Source organism: Anoplophora glabripennis, unplaced genomic scaffold, assembly GCF_000390285.2.
Source record: "Anoplophora glabripennis isolate ALB-LARVAE unplaced genomic scaffold, Agla_2.0 scaffold69, whole genome shotgun sequence".
Lineage (NCBI taxonomy): Eukaryota > Metazoa > Arthropoda > Insecta > Coleoptera > Cerambycidae > Anoplophora > Anoplophora glabripennis.
In genome coordinates this window covers 687,445-705,813 of record NW_019416383.1, presented here as the reverse complement: position 1 = coordinate 705,813, position 18,369 = coordinate 687,445, and the positions used below count along the sequence as shown (strand labels likewise).

The 18,369-nt window shown below is 30.7% G+C and overlaps 1 protein-coding gene across 4 annotated transcripts in view; it reads right to left on the bottom strand.

The window, feature by feature from the left end:
• LOC108917078 (afadin) overlaps positions 1-18,369 on the bottom strand; it is a 264,104-nt gene that overhangs the window by 23,169 nt on the left and 222,566 nt on the right. The gene's annotated exons all lie outside the window — the stretch shown is intronic.

Below are 18,369 nucleotides of genomic sequence, written 5' to 3'. Positions count from 1 at the left end.
TGTCAAAGCATATCGAAATGTTTCAAAATCTTCAGTTTAAGAATCTTAAAAAAAGGTTAGAAAATGTAACAAAATATGTCTAAACGGTTTAAAAAAAAGCACTAAAACTGTTTAGAATACGTCAAAATCGTTTCAGAAAGTCAAAAGCCAAATGTCAAGTCAAATATTAATGGCAGGGCGTAATGTGAATGGCCACGCCCAAAGGTCGATGCACTTTGATATATTTTACCCCTTTTTTATATACAATTTTTTTAATTATAAAATTCTTCAACCAATTTGGAATCATCTTCAAATTATTAGTATATTTTAAGATAGAATAACCATAAAGGATTTTACCCTAGATAGGAGTCTAAGATAATACAGGGGTCTAAATTAAAATATGACATCTATTTAGGTTTCATCTCAAGTTGGATAATGTTTCGAAAAACTACTAAAAACAATCGATGACTAAAATATCTAAAACAAATGTCGCACTTTCATTTTCAAAACAAATTATAGTTACCTATGATTGAGCTATTTTAGATGCAATAGGCTTTTGAAGAAACGTTGGTATAGTTATAAAATACATTGTAATGCAATTTTAGAATTAGATTTTATAAACCAAACACCCAGTACAAATAAAGATAAATTATTGTATTCTTTTTACAGATTTATTCCATTTATAAATTACATTGTAACGCAATTTTATAATTGGATTTTATAAACCAAATACCCAGCACAAATAAAAATAAATTATTTTATTTTTTTTACAAATTTATTCCAGAAATGGTAAATTTAATATAAAAAAAATTTTGCTGATTTTATCTTGGATTTTAATTAATTTTAAAAAGTGTCGTTTGTATTTCAGGTTAGACAGTTTTAGTTATTCAGAGAAATGTTTCCTAAATTTCAGAAAATATTATTTGTATGAAATTATTACAATCATGTAATAATGAAATTTTAGATATAGGTATCTATAATTATTTTTCTATGTACTTTTTAAAACGATTTCTAAAATATACTTGATACCATCGGAAATACAATTGAGCGCTTTTTGAAATACATCTCGAAAAGGCGAAGAAAGAGAAAGTGAGTTTTTTTTTATTATCATCTCTCTTTCTCTCTACTTCTGAAAACACCAGATTTCCTCCAAAACCCGGTTTATACCACTTTAAAACTCCACTTCCGGTCGTGTTTTTATAAGGATCTGACTGAAAAAATATCGGAAACCTCACTCACCATTTCGAACTAATAATTTTACTGGTCCTATGTATTTACATCTATTGTTTTCTCTGCACAAGAGCCACTGCAACGCGGAACACCCACCGACCAAATGTAAAAGGAGCCCAGTGTATGGCTTTCGAGCCGTCAACAACAGGATCTATGTTTGGCTACTAACGAGAATAATATTCCCACATGTATATTTTAGAACAACACTCGGCCTGATATGAAACGAACCAGACGCTTTCTGGCCCTCTGTACATATAATTATACGCTCATTTAGATAATTGAATGATCATGATTCGGATTTAGGGTAAAATATTGCGCGAGGTGGATTTGCAGACGTCTCGGTTTAATTTGGACTCTTCAGCAGTGGATTCGCCAAAAGATCTCTTGCTTGCATCATAAAAATATATGGATAATCCAAAAAACTATCAAGTTAAAAATGATCTTATAAAGAAACTTAGAGGGCAAGCATTTAGTATAATTTCATGTCTATAAGCGTAAAGCGTCGTGGAAAGGCCATTGTTATATTCTTTGCTGATGTTTAAAGTATCAGTTGTTATAGGCATACACTGCACTTCCTAAACTTATCTAGAAATCTTTGACCAGCCCTTGTTGTTCTCGGGGTAGTTTCTGTGGAGGCGAATCTGTTACCAGAATTTTTAGTCCCGACAGATGTTGATTTTGGTTATAGTTGATGAGACGTTTCTTAGTGGCTTCTGTAACAGGACCATTGTATTTAGATTGTAAATGTTTTGCCTCTTTATATTAATAATACGTAATACTTTTTACATTTACACAATCCGCGAATTAATTCTTGTATGTTTATCAGACACTAAGTGTGTGATTAAGACGTACTACCTACGTCTGAAGTACGTAGAATATGTTGAACGTAATACAAAAAGAAAATGTTATTTTCATTCTGTCAATAGGACTTTTATTTTCGAAAAACTTTATTCGTTTTTTTACCCGCTTATAGTAATTATTTCTATTTACTAATTTTAAAAGTTTGCATTCTACTGATAATATAAATAATTTCTAAGTCATTTTAAAATAATACATTCAATAAAGCAGTTAGCTTATTTCCCTAAGAATGTGAATAAATATCTGCTTTTCTCGATCAATCAAATCAAATAAGGTATACATTTAAAAAGTTTACAAGTGGAGCAAAGAAAATGCTTCCGTGAGAGACAGGAACTCGAACAAAATTTTAGTATGTACATACTTATTATGAATAAATTATAACATTAATTAATATATGCTGTGAAATTTATTGATAACTTTCAAACGAAATTTGTCGCACAAATTATCTTTTATAAAGAAAATTACACGAATCAAAAATACTAAACAAAAACCTTCATAATGAAGTTATTTTGTCAAAATGCTGATAAGTGTACTAGTGCAATTCAGTGGCTTGACTTCCATACCAGGGAGGACGGAAAAATTAGGTACAAAGTACATATTGAAAAAAAAAAATTAAATACAATTGTGTAGTTTTATGTTAAGTACTATTCAAACGTATAGGGAAAATGTGTTGAACATTATTTTTCTTCTTTTGTCTTCTGCTTTTGTCCGAAATAAACTGTTCAAGAAACAAAATTGTAGTAGCCGTGAATAGCTACTACATATTTGGTTACGGTTAAACTAAACAGAGCTCAAACTGCATAGTAAATATGCGCCACTCCCACTCCGTTTTTCGCGGTTGCACGACGGTAACCATGACCACCGCTATAAACACTTTACAGATGTAGGAGCCGCCTCAGAGTCCCACTGCACCTGCCGCCACTGGTGTATTTGATGACTATTGGTGCAGGAATAATTTTGCTCTTGTTTAAAAAACGGCAATACAATAAAAACACGAATTTTATTATCGAAATGTGAAATTTACCAAGAGAATAAAATTTTAACATTTGGATATTTTAATTTTTCTGGTTTAATATCAAAACTCCGATGCTTAATTGTTTTGAAAAATTGTGCAGACAAAATGATGCATTTTCATAAATAATTATAGTAGAAGTTATACAGTGTGGTCACTTTAATATATCCTAAACTTGAAGAATATATGAGTTAGTAGAACTGAAAAAAGTTGGTTATTTCCTTGACGGTTATAAAAGAGAGTAGCACTATTCAAATAATAAAAACAGTTGTGTATTTATTTGCGGCAGTCAAGTATAATTCTGTAAACATTTAAACGTTAATATCAAAATTGTATTTGTTGTACAAGACAACTAGGGTTTAATTAAATAAATTATGAAAACGACGTTTTTTGACCCTTAAAATAAAATCGATTGTCCCAAGCATTATACGTATATCATTGAACTGGCAATTTTGTTCTTATGAAGCAAAACTACTAAATATCATTGCTATAAGAAAGAACAAGAAATATAGAAATTTCAGTTTCTTCAGGATATTTCAGGAACGACACTTGTCAAATTCTTTTCATAATCTTACTTAAAAGTGACCACCGTGTATATACATTTAAAACGATCTGAAATGACGCAGCAATATTTGAAAAAATATCGTTTCATTCGTTACCAGTGGAATTAGCAGCATCGAAATCGATAAAGTTAACAGCTCCCACGGGAAATCTTAAATTTAATTTTTCTGGGAGAAAAAAAAACAATGACTCATTAGATAAACATTTTACGGTTATCAGAAATGCCATAATGGAACAAACAAAGTATTCATTTTACATTTACAGTACAAGTTATATTTTTTATCGGAAAAAAATTGGGCTTATGTACTGATCAAAATATTTAACATTATTATGTTCTATTATAGATTATTTTCAAAGCGGTGAAAGATCTTATATTATTAATGAAAAAAATTAAATTCAATATATTTTTTAACCATATAAAATAAGGATTTTCTCAAGCTTAGCGGATATAAAAATGACATCTTCTTTCTACAGAGACAAATATATATTTTTGTCTCTAAATTTGGAAATGTCAAATTTACGACTTTCTTAATTAAAACATCAAACTAAATTTGCATGAACCTTCTTATCAATCAACTTAATTTTAATGGAACATTGCTTGTACATACCTAAATGTTGCTTGTAACAGTTAATTTTCAATTAAATTGTACATAAAGATTGAAAATGGCTGATCGGGATAAATAGTATATTACGTAATAAGTGTTGTAAAAAGCATTTTACGCACGAATGGAAAAGTTACGCACGACGCCGTGTAGCGGCGAGTGCGTAATTCTATGAGTGCGTAATTACACCACGTATTACGTACTATACTTTACCTACGACCACTACTTTAAATACTTAAAAACATACCGTCTGCGATCAATGCAAGATTCCTATTACGTCGTACGGTAAAAAAATCGCACAGCTTGTTAAAAAAATCGTACAGTTTTCCTAGTAACCGGTCGTTGCTAGGCAGTTGCTAGGAAAACTGTGCGTTTTTTTTACCGTACGTAATAGGAATCTTACATTGATCGCAGACAGTGTGTTTTTAAGTACTTACAGTAGTAGTCGTAGGTAAATATTTTTAACACAAAAAAATGTAATTTTATATTTTAACGCAAAATATGTTTTTCCTGTTATTATAAAGAATTTTCCCTAAATAATCTAAATAATTTCAGAGGGTGATTCTTCAGATTATTATGAAAAAATTGTTCATAATTTCAGTTTCAAAATGTAGTACAATGAAGCAAATTTTTTGGATTTTCTTGAAATGTTCTAATAATTGAATATCTTCTTTTTCTCAAATTTATATTATCCGCATTTTCTGTATTTAAGGGAGTTTTTTCGCGATTTAAGAAAAATGGAGCAATTCTGGCAAGGATTCGGATTGAGCGCATCAAAATACATAAGAATGCATATGTTTAGTCTAACAGACCACTTTTCTTTTTTGTGGGTCTGTGTAATCAATCTCAATCATATCGGTATTTCTAGTAGACTGATTCACATCTCTTCTTAAAATATGTAGCTTTATAAAGAATTATGACAAGAATTAAAAAAAAATACAAAATCGCGCTCTTCGGAAATCTTGTTTGAATGCAGCATATTTCGTTTTGTAAATTTACTGGCCATAATCGGCTTAAAGTCAAGTAACAACCTTTACCTCTAATTATTGTGATTACGATTCGATCTGCGATATTACAAACGAACGAACTTCGAGACGACCAATCTTAAAATCATCTCAAGGCTATTCCGAACGGAAACATCAGCTTTATCTTAACACAATTATTATCCCCAGCGTGACAAAATGCTCGATTACCCGCATGGCATTAACTCGATTTTTACGAGGGAATCCATCTTCGTTCTTCTAGGACGAAGTCAGATTATGTGTTATACTTGACACAGTTTTTGCTCTATAATGATAGATCTAGGATAAGGCAAGGAGATTATGCAGAAACCGTGGAATTTCTTTTATGACAATGAACTCTGGAGGATTGTTTTGTCTATAACAGTATTTGCAATTCAAATGGAAGGCGTTATTAGAGTTCGTAATTGAGAACTACTCCTACTATTCCATTTGTCTTTGCTGCACAAAGCAATATGAAAACATCAAATGATGAAAGTATTGTCTCATAAAACAATTTTTGCATTATACCTTTATTCAGGAACATTCAAATTTTCTAATATATTCGGTACGTAGTGAGATTTTAAACAAATAATATTTTTTTTCTTTATTCGGTTTTAATAATAATGAATCCTTACGCCAAAAGGATCAGTCGAGGGTTATTTTTATGAAAATGGTTTCGCTGAACCAAATATCTCACACTGAAAAAAGTAGACATCAATAGAAAATCAGTACATCAGTAAAACATCAGTAGAAAATCAATGTTTTGGTCCATGTTTCAATTATTCCTTATCTGCTTCTATGCCAATTTTTTCCATCAAATTTCATAACAAGAGTAATGTTTTTCTTAGCATCCAACTTTCTCACCTTCTCTTTCTTTTGTCTTATTTGTTGTGGAAGATAAATCCAATACGTTTTCACGATTTTACTTATGAAACCATATTATTTTTTAAACTACAACCCATAACATAACCATAACAAACAAGAATATACAGTTTCTATTAATATTTTTCTTGACAAAAGACCGCTCTAAGACTACTACGATACTGTTGACTAGATGTAGTATCGGAACAATGTCTTTTTCATTAAAACAATGAGCTATAGTCCAGGCGGTAGAGCAATAAAAGTAGGCTTTGGCGTTTGTGTTTGAAGTCATCTACTTTGTTGTACAGAAAAATCTCAAATATTATGTAAAATAAGAATCCGTGTTTGCCTATTACAAAAAACCACTGCTAAATTCAGGGGAACAACAAAAGAAAGACAAATGATCCGTTTTTCGACATAATTTTCTCTGTAACATTGAAAGTAAGTCCTAAACAAAAAAAGTCATGATTTATTTTTTGTTTATTTGATGATTTTCTAAGCTACCACAACTGTGAATCAAAAAAGTTGAATTTTGCATTAACAATGGGCGAAAAATAGTAGAAAATCATATGTATATTTGGAGCAATTTTTAAAATAAGTAAATATTTATAAATATTGACGAAACTTTGTGAACAAAAAAAGTAAAACATATTATGTCAATTCTAACTTAAAAATTTTGCAACGATCGACCTCGTGGTTTTCGGTTGCCAGGACTGTTAATTAAGAAAATTTCAAAAAGTTTATCGCGTACTGTGGGTTTTAATTAGGGTTTAGAAAGGGCACACAATTTTTTAGAGATACTTGTTGTCACAATAAACAATGATCAATACTAAAAATACTTATTTTTACACTTTTAGAACCATTTAGAATTTTTTTTAAATTTTTATATATTTTACTCTATAAACAATTATTTATAGCCCAGGGAATTTTCTATGCAATCGACAAAATCTCGCACACATAAAAACTACGTCGTAACCCCTTGCTTTTTAGCCAAATTCGACAGCATTCTACTATGTAGATTCTGAGATATAGAAGAAAATTTTGTTATACTTCAATGAATTAACAGAGATCTTTGAAATAAGAAAATCGTTTTTTTTTATTTTAATCATTAAAACGTAAATTTCGCGGAATGCATTGATGAACACAAACTAAAAAATTCTAAATGGTTATAAAATAGGTATTTTTAGTATTGATCATTGTTTATTATGACAAGTATCTCTAAAAAATTGTATGCCCTTTCTAGACCATAATTTAAACTCACGGTACGCGATAAAACTTTTTAAAATTTTCTTAATTAACAATTCTGTCGATCGAAAACCACGCGATCGATCGTTGTAAAATTTTTAGGGTAGAATTAACATATGTTTTACTATTTATTCACTGTAGAATGAAACGGAGCAACAATTGACTAGGGCATGTTTGGCTCAATCGCTATATTTTGACGTTAACAATCTGCCATTAAGCTGTGTACCATTATTAATGACTCACCCTGTGTAATAGTACTACCGCATAAAGTATAATACAAAATAAATGATGTAAAAAGTATATTACACAATGACAATTATTAGCATTGTATTAATCAATGTATCCATTAATTCAATGTTTTCATTTTCATAAATTTCAAAGATCAACATTGGTACATATTGGTAATACATTTCTAATAAGAAAAATATGATACACCCTGAAAATCAACAAAAACGATTAAATGTCATAACGTTGACATAAGAACGCAAACATGGTGTAACGTGTGTGTCAATAATTAGTTCTTTTTTTAAGTTCTGTGTTTGTTTTTTCATGCCAAATTTCAGTTTAATATCTGTTGGTCTTTTAGAGATATTAAGAAAAATTCTTAAAAATGTTTGTTTTCTACACCCTATATCTCACAAACGAAGCTTTTTAAGACTTATGTTTATAGGAACTTCTCTTATTAAAAAAATGATTCTCTATCAACTGTGATTATGCATTCAATCGTTTTTGTTGATTTTCAGTGCACATCATATTTTTCTTATTAATTCACAAATGTATTAGGTACGAATATCGTTGGAACAGTTTTATGCCAAATGAATTTAACCAAAAACTGTTAATTTTATAAAAAATTTAAAGAGATCTGTTTTGTTCAGAATTGATTAAAAAATTTAGAAATGATGTTATTTTCCAGAAAAATTCACGGGCGTACGAATTATTTTTTTAAAGGGGGCAGTAACCCACCTCAGGCACGTCACTGGTGGGTGAAATGGATAACAGATATCTTTATTTTATTCACCATAACTAATGTGTTATTAATACCAAATTTCAGTTCAATATATGTTGGTCTTTTAGAGATATTAAGAAAAATTCTTAAAAAAAGTTTGTTTTCAACACCCTATATCTTACAAACGAAGAGTTCTAAGACCTACGTTTATAGGAAGTTTTCTTATTGTTAAAATCCTACCACAAAAGACTGACTCACCCTGTATATAAAAAAAGTTACTAAGTTCTTTTCTATGCTCATGAAACCCATCCGTCTCGATTCCTACAGTAAAAGATTCCATAAACCGAAAAGTGTAGACGACGGATTTTAGGGTCCATAAATTTTCGTTAAGAGTACGTAAAACCCTGGACCCGATCGAAAGTCTGGTAATAAAATTGCGAGACGATCCCTATCTGATTTATAAAGAGAACGACTGCACGCGGAAGCATTTTATATAAATGTCTGCGAGTAAATATTTGTGACGTATTAAACAATGGTAATGTTTAGAATCGTGACAGGCGATTTGTCAGGTGAGACGGATGGTTTGTGTATAGGAGGAAATTAAGATGGACGTCAGAGAGACGGAGTTATTTCCGGAAATATAACATATTTTTTGAGATATTTAGAGTGGTACTAATTATAGAAATTCTTTCTTGAATAAAGGTAACAGGATGAATGTACTTAAGTAAAATGCAACATTTTGTGGATTCTACGTCGGAATAGGCCCATTCAGTAAAATTTTTTTATTGCATATTTCAAAAGTTTACCCTTTAATTAGTTAGTATGCCAAAAATCAATTTTTTGTTTCAACGAGAAATGTGTGAAATAAATTAATGAAAACAGAGCGCGGAAAAACGTTGAGCAACCATTGCCTGACGTCATAATAGAGCACTCCGCTCACGCTCGCTCTCTTCCCATTCTGTGTTAATACATACGATATGTGGATCGATTCGCAGTTTCGTTAATTATTGTTTTTATGTCTAAATGGGTCGAAACCGAGGATTGTACAAATATTGTATAGTTCCAGGCTGCAAAAGTACCTCAGGATCGACTCCGAATAAAATATTTATTTCATTACCGAAAAATGAAAAGTTTGTGTGATGTTATCCACGGTTTCCCCAGCCACGGTATGCAACTCAAAACCACCTTCGTTTTTCTTTGGATGCACGTCTAGGGGGTTGTAAAATATTATTATTTGAACATTTAGAGCACAATTCTCAACTTTATGCCGGAAATAAATTCTGCCCCATCTAAATGTTCGTGTTCACAAAAAATTCGAAATACGACGGCGACAGGGACCTATAAGCAGTTAAGAACCACTCTAGTTTTTCTTTGGTTTTCCATCTAGAGGGTTTTAAATATTATTATTTGAACATTTAGAGCAGAATTATAAAATTTATGCTGGAAAAAATTTCTGCCCCATCTAAACGTACCCGTTCACAAAAATTTCGAAATACGTCGGCGAGAGGGACCTATAAGCAACTCAGAACCACCCTCGTTTTTCTTTGGTTGCCCGTCTAAGAGGTTATAAATATTATTATTTAAACATTTAGAGCAGAATTTTCAAATTTATGTCGAAAAAATAAATTCTACCCCATCTAAACGTTCCCGTCCACAAAAATTTCGAAATACGTTGCGAGAGGCACCTATAAGTAATTTATTTAAATAATAATATAGACGGGCAATCAAAGAAAAACGAGGGTGGTTCTGAGTTGCTCGCACATACACGTCGTCGCATACATCCACAAGTACCGAGTCTAGTACGTTGGGTACATTTGTACACAAAATGGAAGGCAAAATTACGTCATTGAGAAAAATCCGAAAATGTATTTAGATATTCCAAGACATTCTATGTTTATAATAAATATGTTGTGTGAAAAATGCATTTCAACAAGACTTGATGTATATCTCTTATACACTCTCTATTTATACACTTAAAAATATAGGTATATAATATAGGTAAAAGTATAGCAAATATCTACACATCTCTCCGTCTGCTCGCGACTTGATCGCCGAGTGGCCGGTATCGTGACGTCATTAGCTGTTCTCTCGCAGTGTTGACCTTTTTAAGGGTCTTACAAATTCAGAATTAAATATATCACTTATTATTAATCCTATTGACCTAATTTTTTTAAGATGTAATTAGGTGGTTAAATACTATCAGAAAATGAAAGAAAAAGTTTAAAATTATATATCACTGAATGGGCCTATTTAGAGGAAAAGATAGTAATCTGGCGTCCAGCTTTATTTTACCTCAGTAACCTGAAATATAGTTTATTTTTAGTTGTATTATTCATATTATATACATAGAAGAATGTCAATGATATACACTACCAAAATTTAATGGTTAATTCTACGTCCAAAACCAATAAAGAAGTTCCTATAAACATGTGTCCGAAAACTCTTCGTTATTTGGTGTGGATACATAAAAAAATACAATTTATTTAAATATCCCTTAAGATGCTTGACGTAAATTGATGAAACATAGATTAATGATTGGCTGTGGCCAAAAATTTATTGTATTAATACACAAATCTGTTAACCTGTTAACCAGTGACGGATATACTGGGAAATATACAGGGTGTCCCGTTCATGTTTCAAAAAAAACTTGTGTGCAACTTTCTCATGGGAAAATAATAGGGGTAGTCCATGTAACGTTTTTTTCTTAGACGCCCTGTTTTCGAGATACACTGTGTTGAAGTTGTTACTTTCCAAATGGTTTTCCTTAATTATTTTTAACTCGGCTAAAGATAAAAATGTCAAAATTTGTGCACGATCAACTGTGCATTAAGAATAATGTGCAAACGGTTTCTTTCTGAAAAGCAGTGTCGCCCATACGAGTAATTGGAGGGGTACAATCGAAAAAAAAATATGTTAAAAGTCAAAATTTATTACATTTCTAAACGGTTATGTAAACTCTAAAGCATACTACAAAAAAAGGTATACTTATCGAAATTCGGTAGCATGTACCATTTTCGAGAAAAATGAAGTTGCATTTTTTTGCTCATTAATCATTAATTAATTATCTATTAATAACTAATTTTATATTTTGTAAATTACTATACTACCATTACTAAAATAAACAATTGTTGATGGACATGAATGCTTAAAGTGATAAAAACAGAAAAATATTAGGAAACAGACTCGGAGATATACAGAACAAAACAGCTTCACAATTAAATAAATGAGCAAAACTCGAAATACTACAGTAGATGCTGAAATTGTCCCCCATTTGCTTCTATGCAACTTCATTTTTCTCGAAAAAGGTACATGCTACTGAATTTCGACAAGTAAACCTTTTTTTCTAGCATGCTTTAGAGTTTACAGAACCATTTAGAAATATTATAAATTTTGAATTTTAACATATTTTTCTTTCGATTGTACACCTCCAATTACCTGTATTGGCGACACTGCTTTACAGAAAGAAACCGTTTGCACATTATTCTTAACGCACAGTTGATGTTTACTCGTGTACAAATTTTGACATTTTTATCTTTAGCCGATTTAAAGATTATTAAGGAAAACCATTTGGAAAGTAACAACTTCAACACACTGTATCTCGAAAACAGGGCGTCTAAGAAAAAAACTTTACTTGAACTACCTCTATTATTTTGCCATGAGGAACATCCACACAAGTTTTTTTGAAGCATGAACGGGACACCCTGTAGAATTAAAAACCCTAAAATTTCTACGCTACTGAATATTTTGGAAATTGGATAAGTACATTAAATTTCGGTTGGTATTTCTAAGAAAAAAATAATAATTTTTCAGTTATTTTGTATTTGAAATAATTTGAATAATGTTGATTAAATAATTTTTTAATAATAACAAAATTTTGAAAAATAATAAATAATTTCGAATAATATCAATACCTATTCACCTCACAAAACAATACAGGAATTTTTTGGAAACATAATATTAAATAAAAAGTCCAAATAATGTAAAAATTTTTAATTTTCTGAAGGTAAATAAAATTAATATACCATCTCGTATTAAATGTACTTAAAAGTAAAAGTTTTCTTTTTGATTTTGGTTTTGGAGTCAGTTCTTTTATCGGTATTTTGGTAAAGGTTAAGACAGATGTAGTCGTCAATTTTGAAGAATACAATTTAAGCTCTCAATATGAACCCCCTTATTCTCAATATGAAACCCATTCATCATCTGCTACAATATCTTGATTATTATCTGTTCCAAAAGGAACAATTTGTCGAAATAAACTTTTGTTATTTCTCTATTCATATGCTACGATTGACTGTCCAGAGAGTCTACGCCTGTTACATTTTGAACTATTTCATATTTCTTAATATTTTTACGGCATTACATTATGACCTCTTTTAACAAGGAAAGGTCAAATAAACCCAGGAATTTCGTTTTTGAAACACAGGAGCAAAAATTTTAAAAAATTGTGAACAAACAACACTGTATCGAATTCTATGCAATAATATCTAACATTTACACAATTTTCTGCATATTTTTTTTTTAACTAGCGATGACTTGCTATTCCGCAATTGAATAAACACGCAGAACAAATATCGGGCGACAATATTCCCAATCCAATTGAAATTAATTCATTTAACGAACCTTTCGCACACCCGCATTCATGAACAACAGACCGATAACTCAATAACAAAAACCCAGACTCCATGTTTGTAGAGGTAATGAACTGGTAGCATTTTGGTACCAAGCAATTACTATGATATACAGAGTGGTTCACAATAAGCGCCACCCTCAATTTTCTCTGACTCTTCTTGAAATGAGAAAAAAATTGTTAAGGCAAAAATTTTCTTATTACATGAATCAATTGAATTATATTTCTGAAATATAAGTCTAAATTTTTCAAATACTTATACTTTTGAGACATTTGAATGGAAATAGTGATATGGGGTTTAATAAGTTTAGGTTTACCTCGATTATAATAATAGTAAGACAACTTTTCTACATCTTTAAATCTAGCATTTTTTTTTTTTTTTTTTCATTTTGCAGCCAGTTTGGTGCTGACATTCATGAGCGACCTCCCCGTACATTTTCCGGCAGTGTAATTTTAACATAGCGGCGTCAAAAGCCCCTCGAGGTCGACAGCAGCACAAGAGTCATTCATAACAGCGAAAGAAGTGGAAGGACTCGTGTTTTTTCCCTTATATTTTCGTCCTTATGCGCATAAAGACGACACTGTTATTAAAATGATGTATGCGTGTTTCATCCAGCTCGGCACGTATGAAAATAATTATGTAATTAACTATCTTCCCGATTTATATCAGGAATTTACGGGGTATTTACTTTGCACGTCTAGTAGTGAATCTCACGGTTCTAGTAATAAATATACAGATACCACAAAAGCAACAAGATTCTTATAAAAAGAAAAACAATTTACAATAACTGAGACGGATTTCCAATTCTTAAAAAAGTGTTGTAGTGAAGTCTATTTATAGTGTTGTTGAACTTCAGTTTTTCAAAGATTTCTTGAGGTTCGTAAGAGATAGAATAAATTACATAGGATATTTGATTAATCATAATTCAGGAAAACACTGTACTGTACAGTAATCAAGATGCCACTATTAGTGTACGATGCCTGCTCAGAAAATAACCAAATTTTAGTTTTTTAAACTTTATTATTAATTTTATACATTAGTCCTTGCCTTCTTCAAAGTACTCTCCTATTCAGATACTTTTCCCAGACGTGGATAGATAGACAGAGTGAGAGAGGACAGTAATCTGCATTGCCATGATGCAAGAACTATGAGTCGTTTCGGCACAACTCTGATCTCTTTTTGCGGATTTTTCACGCAACCGTTGTACAACGCTTTGATAGTACACATAAGTCGAAAAAAACAGTGAGCATTACTTTGACATTGGATCGAGATTGACGTGCTTTCTTGGGGCGTAGAGATTCTCTGCACTGAAAGAAATGGGCTTATTAAACTGTTTATCTAGAATAATGTGTATAGCGCATATTAAAACTTTTATAACCAATATACAACTTTTATTAAAAAAAAGCAATAATCTCCATACTCATTATTCAATGAGTTTAACTGGAAGGTGCTTAATACACCTTATGTATCTATGAAATAAAGGTCATAATAAATTACTTATACTACATTATTAGGTGTTATAGACTTTATGTTCCAATTGTATAGTAGGGAAGATTTGTTGTATAAAGACCAGTATCCGAATTTGTATATAATAATTGTATTAACAGAATTATTCGTTCTTATACTGAATATGTTTCCGTTTTTAACGTGTAAAACGCGTCTTATAATGGTTAAGTGATCGTCACCTCTCGGTGCATAATCGGTTATGATCGTAAAATTTCCGACAGTCCGCTGTGCATCGACTTACGACTATTACACGTCTAGTTTGATGAAAATGAAATGCACATGTTTTGTGGGATACATGATCATATCGCGTTGTGTGAAATGGAAAATTATGTAAGTATCTAACTGATTTATGGCTTGTAATTGTTTTGTTTTTTCAAATGTAAATCTTGTCTAAATCTTAAAAATTATTATTTTGTAGGTCCTATTAGAAACCGCTGATGTTAAGTTTTACATAAGCTGGAGGAACAGAAGGTTAGCGGTGACAAAGAAGAGCATGGATATAAAGTCAATCAACCAGAGGAAACAGAATTAGATGGAAAGAAGCTCAACCTTTCAGGGGATGCTTCATTCTTAAGGTGGAAGAGTTATAGTGCAAATTCTCATGTAATACAAGAAAATACGGGTGCATCGTTGCTAAGAAAATAAACTGGACAGTTTTGGCAGCGATTTGTCATCATTTTTAATCCTTAAAAGTATGTTTTATGTATGTTTAGTTTGCATTAGAACCTTAGCTTGTAATTACAGTTATCCAATAAAATTTCTGAAAACTTAATGTCATATGTTTTTAACTCATACAGAGTATACAACATATTAATACTTTTATTATTATAAAACTTATAACCAGTACCTACTAGATGTTCTAATAACGATATGAAACACTTTAATAACAGTTATTGCTATTATTTCGTAAAGGGTATAAACGTTGTAGTCACTATACAACTGTGCTAGCAGTACGCGTTTTATATCCAATATTCATCTGTTTAACTGTCACATATAGTATACAATGGTCTTATAATGGCATATAGAATTCAAATAAAGAATAAAACGCATTTCTTTCAGTGTGCGTGATCTTTTGTCTCAATGTATAGTAGGATCATACTCGATGCAAAATAATAAATCCTTCCCTGTGAAGGTGAAGGTCCAGTGCAGTACGGTTTTAAAGGGTTTAGAAATAAAATAATTTGTTTATGCATTATGAAGGGTTGAAGGGATCAGTTCACGTCTGGCACCCCTGTTCCTATAAAAACTTCTTTATTCTCATAAACTATTTATTTTAAATGTAATTTATTATAAATCCAATTTAATTTTTTAAACTCCGCATATGTAGCTACTATATTTTACCTCTGTACGCGCCACTGTTGTTTACTTGCTTTTTGGAGGCGGTCTATGATTTACGACCAAGCTCGCCAGATTAGTGTTTGACGTATAACTGTCCACTCACGGTTACAGAGGTTATGCGTAACGCAATGCTGCCAACCACATATCACTAAATAGTTTTTTTTTGTCTTCAGTCAGACATTCACATATATAACACAAGAAACTCTAATGCAATTAGAACGGACCGTTTCCGACTTACAAGGTCAAAATCAAATTCTCTTAACGTTGGGCTTTATAATAAACTGCCAACTACTGTTAAATCGTTAAATCTGAATTGTTTTAAAACTGTAATTAGGAGGCATCTAAGTCAATACTGTTTCTATACAATACACGATTTTCTTAATACAGACTATAAATAATTGCTGTTATATGTCGCTTCGTGTGAAGTTGGATTGTTTCGGCTTGTTTGTGGTGATGTACTCTATATGTTATGTTTGATATACTATATTTTCTTTGTCTTTTACACATTTATATGTATGACTGTATTCACATTTGTACCTTTGACTTGCCATAAATGTATATGCATATATGTAACATGGTCAAATAAACTTCCTTTCTTTCATTCTTTCTTTCTTTCCTCCATTAGCGCATAATTTAAAAAGTTCGGTCATTTTCTGAACAGGCCTCGTATTTTGATTTGCTGTTGAGGTTAAAACTAATAAATAGATTGCCGTAAAACATGTTAAGTTGACAGAGCCAACAAGGGCCAATAGTAATGGCTAAATTCTGAAAATATTGTTAAAAATTAACGAAATACATATGCAGTGTTTCAGGTAAAAATTGATGACGATTTTCATTTCAACAGGAAAATGGAAATATGTATCCATTAAAAGAAACTAATGAAGAAAAAGAGGATATAAACTTCATAAGAACTGTTAGTAACGGTTGGACACTAAGAAATTTCTTATAGAATTAATATCACATTTAACACGAAAGAACAGTTAATTTAATAGCCGCCGTATAAAAATGGAGATATATCTAGCTAACGTGCTGTCGAGATAGAAATAACTTTAATGAAATTTATGTATTCCTTCGATTTTATTGCATTAGGGGCAGTAAATTTATAATAAATCAATTATCGATACCTAGGACTCAAATGACATACCAGTTTCCCGGCAAAATTACAAAGTAAGCATATAAATCGCATTAATATTGTTGCATTATTATTACGCTGAATTGCGGTTTACGTTCTAAATTTGAATTCAAACGTTGGTAGATAATTATTTCAGAACTAGTTTATCGCCTTATGTTATTTTTTATAAATTAAATACCAGAGGAAAATTAATATTAACGTTTACTGGAAATTTATAATGAAACAGTATTATCCGCCACAGCTGTTTGTATTGCTATTATTGCCAGTAAATGAAATTTGTAATACATGTAAATCAAAAGGTAATTCGTTTCAGATTGAAGTTTAGGCAAAAAGGAATAATATTTCCCAAAAAGTATCGGTTTAAAACAACAATATTATTGTTTAAATAATGATTATAATGTAAAAATTACCAAAAATTGAGTTTTTTAGCTGTATTAAGAAGCGTTCTCCAACAGGAGTTTTTGCTTTTGTTTGTACTTATAGATATTCAAAAAACGCTTCATTTGAGACCTGCTAAATTAAAATCCATTAACAATTTGTTTAAATAATTGCAAAAAACAGCGAAATTTCAATTTGCTATAAATAGAAGAAAATATCATAAATCGTCTCTAAACTGCAGTAAAAGTTGTATTTTGTTACGCTTAAGAAACCCTGAAAATTTGGTAAAAAAATATTTATTTGTTTTAGCATTTGTTTTTAGAAATAGCATTTTTTCAATTGCAAAAACGCGGTTGTTAGCGTTATAATAAAAGACCTTATGAGGGCTCTTTTGTTTCGTCTTGACTTATATTTTCAAGATATGCAATTGGAAATTGTAATTTCTTAGGCTAACCTCCTCAAAACGGCGTATAAACAAATAGTGTAATTTTATAAGGCTTTTAGTTAATAACTTTGCGAAGAATGAATATTTTTTAAAGCCGTTTTGATATTTGTAATCGTGGTAATTTTTCACGAATTAAAAAAAAAAATTTCTTGGACCATTTTTAGCCGATAGTGATGGATAAATCAATCAACCCTTAAACTTCATAATAACGGTTAAAGATATCGAAAAAATGCATTATATTAATTTAATTAATAAATTTTATAGTAATTTTTAACCCTTTAAAAAGGTTCTCGAATACATTTTTACATCTGGAATGTGGTGGGGGGGAAATAAGACAGAAACATTCAAAAGGGAAATCGAGACTTCAAATCTTAACTGCCCGAAAATTTTGCGATTTTTTTTTTAATCTGAGGTAGCGCATGAAAATAATAACTACACTGTCCATTTTGCAATCATTAATTATTAATTTGTTATAAACTATTAGTTTTATAAAAAAAAGAATTTTTTCGCATTTTTTCGAGAAATAATTATTGACAATGGTACCAATAATCAATTTTCTTTTTTATGTAAAAAAAATCAGGAAATGACATATTTGTTTTGTATAAAGTTTATTTTAATGAGAATTGAGTGTTTTAATTTCCACCTGT